Here is a 13,978-nt window from a genome sequence, read left to right as displayed (position 1 = left end):
CCAGTCTTCCTATTTTCTTGACATCTATCAGGTTTTCCTTTTTGGCATGTCTTCCTCTTTCTGTCCCTTAAATATAGATTTTTTTTCTCCCCAAGGTCCCACAGTTAATCCCTTCCCTTCTCTGTCCCTATTCTTTTCCAGGTCAATTTATTGGCTCACATGGACTGGCTAGCAAACTTGTGTATCTTCTCTCTTGAAATAAGCCAGATTTCTAACCACTTCCCTGACAGCTCTACTTGGTTTTTTTGCAGGCATCTCAAACTCAACACAGCCAAAATGTAGCATACCATCTTCTCTACAAATTTCCTTTCTTTGCCTGGATTTCCTGTCTTATCAGTTTTCTTCCATACTTAAAAAAAAAAAAAAATAGTGAGATTGTTCTATTTACCCAACCCTTTCTTTCTTGATATTTTAAGTGATTCTCACTATGGAACTATCTTTTCTTCTTTCTTTCTTTCTTTTCTTCTTTCTTTCCAGCCATCCAAATGCTGTGCAACTTCTCAGACCTAGATGTCAAGTCCCTACTGTACCACAGCCTGACCACCCCCTCCTTTGACTCCTGCATCACTTATGATGGTCCATTCTTTGATTGAACATTTAATAACTTATAATTTGCAATTCATTTAGTTCTGCATCATATATTCATTTAACTTTTCATGCATTTATTTCATTTACTCAATTATATTAGAATTTATTTCAAAAGCATGGCTATTTATTACATTTTCTCAATCTGTCTCCCTCATTCATGTATTCAAGATATATTCATGGGGTATGTCCTATATACCAAATACAATTAGATACTGGGAAAAGATAAATATGATGTGTTCCCAGCCATAGAGGTATTTGCCATCTAATGGGAGAGTCAGAAATAGAATAAGTGGGCGCCTGGGTGGCTCAGTGGATTAAGCCGCTGCCTTCGGCTCAGGTCATGATCTCAGGGTCCTGGGATCGAGTCCCGCATCGGGCTCTCTGCTCAGCAGGGTGCCTGCTTCCCTCTCTCTCTCTCTCTCTCTGCCTGCCTCTCTGTCTACTTGTGATCTCTCTCTGTCAAATAAATAAATAAAATCTTAAAAAAAAAAGAAATAGAATAAGTAAGTACAGCAATGTGATGAGTGTTATGTTAGATGTGTGTGCAGTATACTTTGCGCACCCAAGAAAGAAATGCCTTATAGGATTAAAAATTGTTTCAGATAATGCCACACACATTTATTCTTAAAGGAAGACTAACAGTTAAGAAGGTGGACAATGATGAAAGGGCACTCCAGGCAGAGTAAAGGTAAATACTTAAGTAAATACTTAAGAAAACATATAATTTATTGGTAGGTCACAGGCAACTAGGTATGGGTAGACTGGGGTAGTGACAGGAATTTGGAAAGACAGGAATCACAAAAGGTTGTAAATATCAAGCTAAGGATTTTGACTCAATCCTGGGGACAATGGGAAGCCATGGAGAGATTTTTAAGTATAACCTTTTAATTCAATCATATATACAGAAAAGTGCATGACTCATATGTTTACAGTTCAATGAATTTTCACAAAGCAAACACACCTGTGTAGACAACACCTAGAGTGAGAAAGAAAACACACCCCAGAACCCATGGAAAGATTTTAAGCAGTGGAAACATAGTATCAGACTTGCATTTTTAAAGATCATTCTGGTGCACTGGAGGAAGAAACTGGCAGAGAGATCATTTAAATGGTAAAAGTAAAAAATTATAGGCTTTGAAGTAATGGCATTGTAAATGGGGAGGAAGGAACATGTTTAAGGGATATTTGAGAGGCACAGTCAGTAAGTTAAGAGGCAGTCTTTTAATAGACCGTTATGTCCATATGGTGCTTACTTTCTGGTTCTTTGGTAAAGACCTTGTTTCGTCCAAAGAGACAGAACTGACAGGATGTGTGCCTTGTGTGTGTAGAAGATATGCATATATAAGATACAGAGAGAGAAAGAGAGATTATAGGGAGTTGGCTCATACAGTCATGTGATTATGGAGTCTGAAAAGTCCCAAGATCTGTAGTCAGCAAGCTGGAGACCCAGAGAACCAATAGTGTAAGTTCTAGTCCAAGTCCAAAGTCCTGAGACCTGGAGAGCCAGATGGTCTAAGTTCCAGTCTCAGAGCAGGCAGGCTGAAGACCCAGGAGACCTAATGTTCCAGATTGAGTCAAAAGGCAGGAAAATACTGATGCTCAGCTCAACAAGTCAGATGGGAGGACTTGCCTTTTACCCAAGGAAGGGTGTTGTTTTGTTCTGCTCATGCCTTCCACCGCATGAGGTCTACCCACATTAGAGGTGACAATCTGCTTGACCCTGTCCCAATTTAAATGTTAATCTCATTCAAAAACACCCTCCCGGACACACCTAGAATGAGGTTTGACCAACTATTTGATACCCTGGACCCTTGAAAGGGCCACATAAGCCTCACCAGCCCAATTCCCTCTCTGCTAGTTGTTCCTTGAATGAACACTAGTACTGGACTCTGTGACTTTCTTCTTGCACAGACTCTATTCTGACTTCCTTTCTTTGACATACTCTTTTCTTAGATGGTCTAGCAGCCCTTTCTTCTCTTCAAAGTAATTTTCAATAACTCTTTTCTTGTCCATGTCACATAGATTTATTCTTTTTTTAGCTTAATTATTTCTACATCAGTTCCCATACCTCCCATACTACTTCTATCTGGTATATTTGCCAAATAATATAATAACAATAATATTTATATTTATATTATATAATAAGGGAAAGGCTAGATAGAAAATGCAATAATATAAGGATGAAAGCAGAAGTGGTTTTCATAAGCTATAAATCAGTTTTTAACAACATTTATTTCTATGAATCTGAACACATGAAAATATATTCTATTGCTTCTACTTTATTATTTTTTAATCACTTAAAGCAAACATGCTGTGTTGTACATATAGTGTTCTTTTACATTTTCCCCTCCAGCTTTATCGAAATATACTTGATATATAGCATTATCTAAGTTTAAGGTGTACAAAGTAAAGATTTGATATATGTACCTACTGTGATAGTACTACTTTAATTGTCTGTTTGTCCTTAAATATTGAATTCTTTTAAGCCAAATAAATAGTACATGACCTCAGTTGCTCTCTTTTTATTCATCTAGTTTCAGGAGACTTCTTATTTCTTCCTGGTAAATTTTTACTTTCATGGTGCCTAGAAAAAAGTTCTGGAATGAAACAATCAGTGATGGCCCATTCTGGAACACCATTGTCCTTGGTTGTCTGGCTGCTTATCTGATCACCTTTTAGCTTTCTTCCTCACCTCCACCCCCACCCACTCTCCCACTCCCTAAATATTTATGCTCTGTACTCATCTCTCTTTGGTATTACCTGTTCTCATTCTTTGGCTCTCCTCAAATAACTAATTGACTCCCATGGCTTCAATCATGTGTTAGTCTGAGAAGCAGAAGCCAAGACTAGAGACAAAGTGAGAAAGGAGCCGGTAGGGGCTGGGAGAGCCACAAGACTACCACACCATTCTGACCCTAAGTGAGAGACCAAAGGAGAGTAAGTCTTAGGCTGCTGTGTGATTGTAAAGAGTATTTGAGAAAGTCACCAGAGAATCCTCAAACCAAAATCACTTATCAGAGGAGACCCCCATCTCCCTCTGCACAGTGACATGATCGGGTCGTGGCCCATGGGAGTACTGGCCACCATGCAAATACCAGAAGGATTTCATGTATGGCACCTGGAGCCATTGGCCAATTATGCCACCTACAGTGACTTTCCTCCACCACCTCTCAATTCCCAAGCCCTAATAACCAGCCCTAGCTTCTATTCAAAGTTATTATTGATTTTTTTGAATTTTATTATTTTTATTACATTTATTTTATTATATTTTATATAGTTTATTATATATAATCGATATCATATAATATATAATATATGGTAAAAATATGATTTTTATATTATATTTATTTCATTATTGAATTTATTATTAAATCATTAGAATAATAATTTGATTGACACTAATTACTTTCAACTGAGCCCCCATATGAACCTCATTCATGTGTACCGTAAATCTGAGTTCCTATTATAAGCCAGACTCTGTTTTGTTTGAAGAAACTCATAGGACAGGGAGATAAACATGTAATAAATAATTACAAGTCATTTGTTTTTTCAGCAGCACTGAATGTGTGCCTATTGTATACCAGGCACTGGGACAAGGGCTGGAGAGACATAACAGTCCATAAAACATGGCCTGTGCCCTAAGGAGCTTACAGTCCAGTTGGATAAGTTGAACATATAACCACATAATTACCATACAGTATAGGAGGAAATGGGAAAGGTAAAAATTGACATCTTAAGGTATAACTAGGAGGTATCCAAACCACACAAATAAGGGGAAGAAAGGGTTTTCTAGGCTCTCAGAACAGTGTAAGCAAAGACACATTAACAAGTATAACAACATGGTGCGGGAGAAACTACATGGTCTTATTGTTGTAATTGGCTACTTCAGTAATTTAAGTGAGAAATAATAAATATCTGAGCTAAATGTTTGTCAGATGAATGAAGGTTTATGAAGTGGAGAAAGGAGGTATGGGGAAGATGTTTAAGAGACACAGTTGTGGGAATGTGGCGACAGACTGGATATTGGAGGGAAGAAAGTAGTATTCTCGATCTCAATGAGTCCAACACCTGTCATACTTCAGTACTTCACCTCTCTCTGACATCACCGTTCACAAAAGTGCTCTATCTGGAAAGCTCGGCCAGATCCTCACGCAGAGCCAGCTAAGCATACAATAAATGCATCCTGAGTAAACTAATTAATATCTGTAATTCCAGAACACGAACTGGCATCACTGCCTGTCTTATCAGCATTCTTAGCTTTGACCACAAAATCCATTCTGGCTAATTTAAGCAGAAAAAGGATTTATTAAACAGTATTACATAGCTCACCAAAAACAAACAAACAAATGGGAGAGCTAGAGAAAGGCGAGAGGCTAAGTTTCCAGGAAGAATGTTCAAGACCAAGTCACAGAACTAGTCTGAGGAGCACATGGCGGCTGCCGTGTCCAGTGCTAAGTGTTAAGTGACAAATCTTGACCAGAATGGCTCTTGCAGCCAGCACCAGGGCCGTGTATCAGGCAAGTGGCCTTGCCAACACTGCTGCCACTGCCACCGTGAAAAGTGGCACCACCCACATGGAGCCTGTTTCCTAGCTGCTCACTACTGGCATCAAGTCTCCGGAAGGTGGAGCCCACTGGGGGAGCCTGGGTCACTCACATGAGCTGTGGCTGTAAGAGAGACTGTGGATTAGGGGGTTCACCTTCAAAGTCAGAATCTCTATGCTAGAAAAGTGGGGCTTTTAATGTGGAAAATTCCTCAAACATACAAAGTAGTCAAGCTATAAAGGGCAGCCATCCCCACGACGCTCATAGTTCCACTTACCTTGTGATTTTACTTAAGAATTAATTTAGGGGTGCCAGGTTGGCTCAGTTGGTTAAGCATCTGCCTTTGGCTCAGGTCATGACTTTAGGGTCCGGGGATCGAGTCCCACTTTGTAGGGCTCCCCGCTCCATGGGAAGTCTACCCTCTGCCCTTCCCCCTCCTCTTGCTTGCTTTCTTTCTCTCTCTCAGAAATAGATTTAAGAAAAAGAATTAATTCATGGGGCGCCTGGGTGGCTCAGTGGGTTAAGCCTTTGCCTCAGGTCATGATCTTAGGGTCCTGGGATCCAGGCCCACATCATGCTCTCTGCTCAGCAGGGGGCCTGCTTCTCCCCCTCTGCCTGCTTCTCTGCCTACTTGTGATCTCTCTGTCAAATAAACAAAATTTTAAAAAAAGAAAGAAAGAAAGAAAGAAAGTGCATTAATTCAGATCCCTGTTTAGGAAAGGCACCAAGCGGACTGTCCAAAGTGAAAAAGCAACAGTCCCTGTCTTAAAGCACACATTTCAGAAGCTGAGAGCCTCTGAAAGAGGGCGGGACTCTTTTCAGCCACAAACAAAGGCAGCCTCACAAGTGTTGGTTGCAACTGCTTTGTGATACCGCTTTAAATAAACAGTGAGGCAGGCCCTTCTGCAAAATACATTCTCCTTTTCCAGGCTCACCAAGCTGGCTGACAATTGCTTCCATTTAGTGGGTTCCAGTTTTATCTTGGATTGGATAATCGTTTGTTTTCTTCTGCCTTCTTCAAATTGAACCATTTGGGAGTGCTGTGTATCATTCTGTCAGCTACCGCTGCTAGTTTTTGAATAAAATTTGCTCAGATGTTTTATAGTCTAAACGAGTGCTTCTAGTAGAGCCCTCTGTGAAGATCGAAATGGTCTGTATCAGTGTTGTCTAATCAGAAGCCACTAACCACAGGAGACTCCGGAGCCCCTGAAATGGGGCTAGTACCACTATCAGACCGGAATTCTCCTTTTATTTCATTTTAATTCCTCTAAATTGAAATTTGAATAGCCACATATGACTAGTAGCTAGCAAATTGGACAGTATAGGCATAAATCTCAAGTGTTCAAAAAATGACTTTAAATATTTAAAAATGATCCTAGGATCTTCCATCCCCAATATTCTTTCCTTTACTTCTCCTTTTGCAAAGTATCACTATTCCTCCTATTGGGGATTGGGTCATTTTCCTTTTTTAAAAATGTCATTGACTGTCTTGACACAGACTTACATAACTGTCTTCTTTATTGGAGTCTGTCAGAACTGGACACAATCCAAGTATATAAAATCAGGATGATCTAGACAACTGGGTAAAAGCCTCCCTGATCAATCCCAGTCTCCACCAGAAAAAGAATTTAGTGATTAACAGTGAGGTGTGATTAACAAGCAAATTTTAGGAAAGGACATATATATATCCTTTCCTAAATTACATATATATATATATATATATGTATATATATATATGTTATAACAATAGAAACAGATAATACGTATAAATTACACATGTGTCTTTAAAGTCTAGTTACAGGCAAAATGGACACAATGCTATTACTGCAAATATGTAGCAATTGTAGGATTAGCCAAGAGATCTTAATGAAAATAAATGGATAAAATTAAATCAAACTAATAATAATATATGTTTAAAAGAAAATTGAGGGGCGCCTGTGTCACTCAGTTGGTTAAAGGCTGAAGGCTGACTGCCTTCAGCTCAGGTCATGATCCTGGAGTCTCGGGATCGACTCCCGCATCAGGCTCCCAGTTCCACAGGAAGTCTGCTTCTCCCTCTGACCTTCTCCTGGCTCATGCTCTCTCTCATTGTCTCTCTCTCAAATAAATAAATAAAATTTAAAAAAAAAATAATAAAAGAAAATTGAAATCCACACCAGTGCAAGTCAACACCTCATCAGTATTGAAGCAACTATCCTACAAAGTGACTCTCACTCACACACACGCTCAGCAGGAACCTGCTATATTGCCAAACAATGAACAGCAACCTGACTTCTTAACAGAACACAGATATTATTCATTTAAAATAACAAAATTTGGGGGCACCTGGGGGGCTCAACCCATTGAGCGTCCAACTCTTGGTTTCAGTTCAGGTCATGATCTCATAGAGATCACGCTAGATCAAGACCAGGGTCAGGCTCTGTCCTCAGTGGGGAGTGTGCTTGGAGATTCTCTCCCTCTGCCCTTCCCTCAACTCATGCTCTCTCTCTCTCTCTCTCTCTCTCTCAAATAAGTAAATAAATCTTTAAAAATTTAAGAGATAAAATTACAAAGCATTAGAACTCATTTGAGAGGACAGTCAAATCGAATACAAATATACCATCCGCATAAACTGTTCATCATTCACTCAGAAAAAAGGAAGGGCATGCTTTGCTTTAGATTAGCCCACAGCTCAAAGGACTCTCACACTTTGAGGATCCCTGCCCTAAAGAGGAACATCACTGAATTTACAGTCTTTGTTCTCTGACACCACGTTCCCCCATTTGGGCCATGATCTCCTGAATTTAAATGGGTAAACAAGCAGATGAGTTACATAAATGAAAGGCAGAAATCTAACTTCTCCTAGTCAACAATATGGACTACTTATAGGCATTCCCCCAGCAAGTCTTTCCAGTCTTGGAAATAGAGAAGAGTAAACCAATAAATTAATTTTAATGCATCACATTATCTTTGTGAAAATCCTCAGAAAATTTTTGGTGACACATTCCTGACAGATTCTAAGATATGCTGTTCATATAGTATAAAAACATTTATATAAGTAGATTGTAACCTAACACGATATCTATATACAAAAATATGGATATCCACATGTCCAGAGGGACCACTCCTTATACATTCACATGTAACATACCTTCCAGCTTTGGAAGTAGACACAAGCAAATCTTTTGAGCTCCTTTCCCATCTACATTCAGATTCTATCAGTAATCTCCAACAAGAGGTGCATATATGCCTGAAGACTCTGCAGAAATTCAATGGAATTTGGGAACAAGATATCAGAACATGTGCTTACATATTTATGAAAAATAAATAGTTTAAGGGTACTAATATTGTCCACACTAGAGCCCTTGCATGCCCTATACATGAGGTGGTCACATGGGTGGGAAGCCGGGAACTCCTGATAATGAAGAACTGGTATTGACAACTTCGCCCAATCTCTGCTTCTAAAATCCTCCAATCAGTTGTAGCTCACATATGTTAAGTGGAATTAAAAGTTATTCTATCTTCATTAGTAGACTCTAAAGCACCAGAGTCTATTCGTAAAAAGCAGCCTCTAAAGCCAAAATGGCTAGTTTCAAATCCTGCCTTTGAACATTTTTTCAACTTGTCTCTGCCATAGTTATCTGTAAAATGGGAATGAAACCTAACTCTGAATGCTGATATGAGATGAACTGAGGTAATATTTGCAAAGGGCTTAAAACAGTTCATGTAAATGCTAAGCACCATATGAATCTCTATTAGATAAATATGTGCTCAGGAGATGAGGAGAGTTCATGAAAATATTGTGTACTGCGGAGAGGTTCACTGGTTATCTTATGGCAAAACACTTCAAGTTCTCTGGGGCACTTGGGTGGCTCAGTGGGTTAAAGCCTCTGCCTTCAGCTCTCTCTGCTCAGCAGGGAGCTGATTCCCCTTCTCTCTCTACCTACTTGTGATCTCTCTGTCAAATAAATAAAGTCTTAAGAAAAAAAAAAAACACTTCAAATTCTCGTCAAACTTAAAGAAGAATTTCATAATTTTTTTAACAGAAAATATATGATCTAAATTTTCTGATCTTTTCTGCAATGTCAAGTATCTATCAACAGTAAGCCTCACACAGATATTAAAAGAAAACACACCACCCAAAAACTGATATGCCCCATCAAGATAAAGGTGGTATTTTAGCATTGAGTAAGAAACCAACTCTTTCTTTCTTAGTGCTACAAAAACACTTTTGAGGGGCACCTGGGTGGCTCAGTGGGTTAAAGCCTCTGCCTTTGGCTCAGGTCATGATCTCAGGGTCCTGGGATTGAGCCCCACATCGGGCTCTCTGCTCAGTGGGGAGCCTGCTTCCCTTCCTCTCTCTCTGCCTCTCTGCCTACCTGTGATCTTTGTCAAATAAATAAATATCTTTTAAAAAAAAACAACTTCTGAAAATGGGTGTTTAGAAATGTTTGTATCATTGTGTGACTGTGTGAAAACGATATGTCATCCATTAACATTTTTATCTCTTCACACAAAAAACCCTCAGAAACAGAATTTTCTAACTCCTTTAAAAAAATCTAGAGTTGCATTGCAATTGGGAATTGTTTGAAAAATTATAAATGCAATGAATGTCTATTTGTACTTTATATTTTTATTCATTTTTAGGTTGTACTTACTTCATCTTTGTCACATTCTTTCAAATTTTACTTTTATGTTCATTTTATGCTGTTATATTAGGAAGCACATGTATGTAATTTAAAAATAAAGGCTATAGGATGAAAATATTTCTACTGATATGGGTGCATGATAAAGAAAAAAGACTACCATTTCATTCTCTGGAAATGGTTATTGTGACAAAAATTTGTATTGATTGATCTTAATCCTCACAATAACTCTAAGAGATAGGTATATATATCATTCCTATTCTACAGTATAGGAACCTAAAAGTAAACATTAAATAATTTCCTCAGAGCCATAGAGCATGCAAGTGATTGAATCAGGACTGGAAGGCAGTTTGATCTGGCTCCAAGGGCATAATGATGGCCATGCTGCATTGCCATCTTCCTAAATACAGAGCAGAGGGATTACAGTGATATTTTGCACAGCAAAATAACTTGAGAAGAATAATTGCAGAAAATTCAGATTGGTTAACTTAAAGAAAAGGTTTTATTTTTTTTTTAAGAATTTATTTATTTATTTGACACAGAGAGAGAGAGAGAGAGATCACAGGTAGGCAGAGAGGCAGGCAGAGAGAGAAGGGAAGCAGACTCCCTGCTGAGCAGAGAGCCTGATGCGGGGCTTGATCCCAGGACCCTGAGACCATGACCTGAGCCGAAGGCAGAGGTTTAACCCTCTCAGCCCACCCAGGCACCCCAAGAAAAGATATTTAACCATATTTTGATTACTTATGTATAAGCAGTGTTCAAATTTCGAATGGCTTTTGCTCTAAAGTTGGAAATACAGACTTGCTGGGAATGTAGAAAGCATTTTCTTCTAGAAACAGGATTCAAGACAGTGGCTGAATTTCTGGACTATACAGAATCCTATTTGCTCATAATAGATCTAAATTACTAGACACTAGCAATGAAAAATAAAACCAAACTTCTACAATGTCAGCAATAAGACACACACCCCCCCACACACACACAGAATCAGAATATTGCCATTTAAAAAAAAATATGTTCTAAAGGACTGTAATACTACATAAGGAGATTTTGTGCATGTTTTCAAAGGAGCAGTTCCCCACTTTCATAGACTTCAGAAATTAATATCAATTCTTCACAACACTTAGTTTAACTTCAAGTATATAAATTTAATTTTATTGATAGAGGTGAATAATTAGTGTTCTCTTTCTTTTTTAAGATTATTTATTTATTTATTTGTCAGAGAGGCAGAGCACTAGCATAGGGAGTAGCACGCAGAGGGAGTAGCAGGCAGAGGGAGAAGCAGGCTCCCCACTGAACGGGAAGACTGATGTGGGGCTCCGTCCCAGGACCCTGGGATCATGACCTGAGCCGAAGGCAGATGCTTAACCACTGAGCCACCCAGGTTCCCCTTTAAAAATTTTTTTTTAAAGAATCTATTTATTTATTTAAGAGAGCATGAGAAAGCACAAGCCAGGAGAGGGGCAGAGGGTGACACAACAGGTTTCCTGCTGAGCAGGGAGCCTGAGGTGGGGCTCCAACCCAGAAACTCAGGATGATGACAGGAGCCCAAGGCAGATGCTTAACCCACTGAGCCACCCAGGTGCCCCCTTGTGTTCTCTTATTTTTATCAGAATTGATTATGAGCTTACCAGTAACATCTGTATACCTGTGAAAAAACATTGCCTTCATTAAAATTGGCCGGGGCATGGGATGGAGAAAAGATAGGAGCAGGGCAAGTGCTTATTCAAACCTAGTCCCTGTGGTTCTGTTAAAGAGGCGCGTTGCAGTTCTATATTATAATCTTGTTTAGTATTTTTGATGATGTTGACTCTCCTTCCCCAAAAGTTGCCAGAAGCTCAGGTTGGCCCAGGGCAATTTGGTTAATGGTTGGTAGTGAGTGGGAAGGATGGACATCAGGTATCATGATGGATGGAAATCAGATATTTCCTGATTTCTGCAAGAACAGCCTCAAGGTGGCTTTAAGAGCAGTGAATGGGCAACACCCAAATTATGAGTCCAGAGTTTTTAATTCAGGAAGCACTTAGGATGCAACATTGTTCTTTTTTTGGCAATGAGTTAAATGAGTAACCTCCACTGAGAGAAGTACTTAACTAATCATTCCTTGAAATCTCCCAGGATTCTCTAGCTCCAAGAGGAAGAACATTAGAATTGGGATAGTTTTTCAGGGACCAGGTCACTCTCTTCATCTTGAAGAGAAACATATTTATTTTCTGTCAGCTTCCCTAGATTGCTGCACTTAGAAAGGCACTGGCTGCATCCTCTTCTTTCTTACAACGCACTTTTAAATTCACTGTCATTTAACTTCTTGGTCTTCATCTTCCCTAACCTTAAGAAAGGGCATTCATTGATATTACTTACCTCCTTCCTTCCTGAAATCCTCATCTCCCACTTAACGCTTCTCATTCTCCTCCTACCTTTTAAAATGTTCCATTTCTGTCTTTCTCTCTCTGACTTTCTACTTGCCACACTTCTAAATTTAAGTATCCCCTAACATTATTCTTTCAGCTCTATTTTTTTTTACACCCTCCCACGGCATGTCACCCACACACAACTTGAACAATTACCACCATTGAATAAGCCCCACAATGTATATTTCTTCATTCCCATTTGTATGTCTTGACCACTCAAGTCCCAGGACTCCATCAAAGCCTGATAGTAATTCAACCTACTAAATTCAGTAGATTCTAGTTCCTCAATGATTTTCCCTTCCAATCTCTTTGTCTAGTCCCATTGTCACCTCAGCAATTTGGGAGCAAACTTTATTTCTATCGGGAGCTGTTAGCAACCCAAATACTCTCCCTACTTCCAGTTTTCTTCTCTGAATTCCTTTTGTTTGTATTTTTTTTGCCTTCTGCAAGCATACTCTGATATATAATGTCCTTGTTCAAATACACTGTATAGACCTAGTCATGCTGTGTTGAAAACCTGAGCTAATAAATGTGCTATTTTAAGTTGCTACATTTTCAGTGGCTTGTTACAGAGTAGAAAACCAACATGGCAGCTTATATTCCCCAGAGTAAGCAAACCAAGAAATTAGGTAGCCATGATGCTTTTTTTGTTAAAAAAAAAAAAAAAAACAAACGGAGGAGGAGTCAAGATGGCGGAGAAGTAGCAGGCTGAGACTACTTCAGGTAGCGGGAGATCAGCTAAATAGCTTATCTAAAGATTGCAAACACCTACAAATCCAACGGGAGATCGAAGAGAAGAAGAACAGCAATTCTAGAAACAGAAAATCAACCACTATCTGAAAGGTAGGACTGGCGGAGAAGTGAATCCAAAGCGACTGGAAGATAGACCGCGGCGGGAGGGGCCAGCTCCCGGCGAGCGGCGGAGCAACGGAGCACAAAATCAGGACTTTTAAAAGTCTGTTCCGCTGAGGGACATCACTCCAGAGGCTTAACTGAGGTGAAGCCCGGGCGGGGTCAGCGCGGCCTCAGGTCCCGCAGGGTCGCAGAAGGATCGGGGGTGTCTGAGTGTCGCAGAGCTTACCAGTATTAGAACGGGGAAGCCGGCTACAGAGACAGAGCCGAGGAGTGACTCTCAGCTCGGGGTTGCCTTGAACCGGTCGCAGGTTTGGTCAGCTCGGAGCACGGCCGGAGGCCAGGGTGGCGGGAGTCATTGGGCACTGTTCTCTGAGGGCGCACTGAGGAGTGGGGCCCTGGGCTCTCAGCTCTCCGGGGCGGAGACCGGGAGGCCGACATCTTCATTCCGGTCTTCCGGAACTCTATGGAAAGCGCTCAGGGAACAAAAGCTCCCGAAAGCAAACCCAGCAAACCCGAGCGGATTACTCAGCGCGGCCCCGGCTAAGGGCGGTGCAACTCCGCCTGGGGCAAAGATGCTTGAGAATCACTACAACAGGCCCCTCCCCCAGAAGATCAACGGGAAACCCAGCCAGGACCAAGTTCACCTACCAAGGAGTGCAGTTTCAATACCAAGGAGAGCGGCGGAATTCCAGAGGAGAAGAAAGCAAAGCACGGAACTCATGGCTTTCTCCCCATGATTTTTTAGCCTTGCAGTTAATTTAATTTTTTTTTCTTTTTCAATTTTTTTTTCTTTTTCTCTTCTTCTGCTAAATTTTTTTTAACTTTTACCGTTTTCTTTTTTAACGTTTTTTAAATAGTTTATCTAATATATATATATATTTTTTTTTCCTCTTTTTATATTTTTTCTTTATCGGCTTTCTTTTTTTAATACTTTCTTTTTTTTTTCTCTTTTTTC

The 13,978-nt window shown here is 39.8% G+C and overlaps 1 long non-coding RNA gene across 5 annotated transcripts in view; it reads right to left on the bottom strand.

Annotated features, from left to right (window-relative positions):
- Positions 1-13,978, bottom strand: part of LOC125104717 (uncharacterized) — a 282,875-nt gene that overhangs the window by 246,710 nt on the left and 22,187 nt on the right. The window contains exon 3 of one of the 5 annotated variants that reach the window (XR_007128714.1): positions 8,263-8,370. The exons of the other annotated variants lie outside the window; for them this stretch is intronic. This is a non-coding gene — a long non-coding RNA (uncharacterized LOC125104717). The remainder of the gene's footprint in view (positions 1-8,262; positions 8,371-13,978) is intronic. 5 annotated transcript variants of the gene reach the window in all.

Source organism: Lutra lutra, chromosome 7 (genome assembly GCF_902655055.1).
Source record: "Lutra lutra chromosome 7, mLutLut1.2, whole genome shotgun sequence".
NCBI classification, from domain to species: Eukaryota; Metazoa; Chordata; class Mammalia; order Carnivora; family Mustelidae; genus Lutra; species Lutra lutra.
This window is presented reverse-complemented; position numbering and strand designations above follow the sequence as displayed.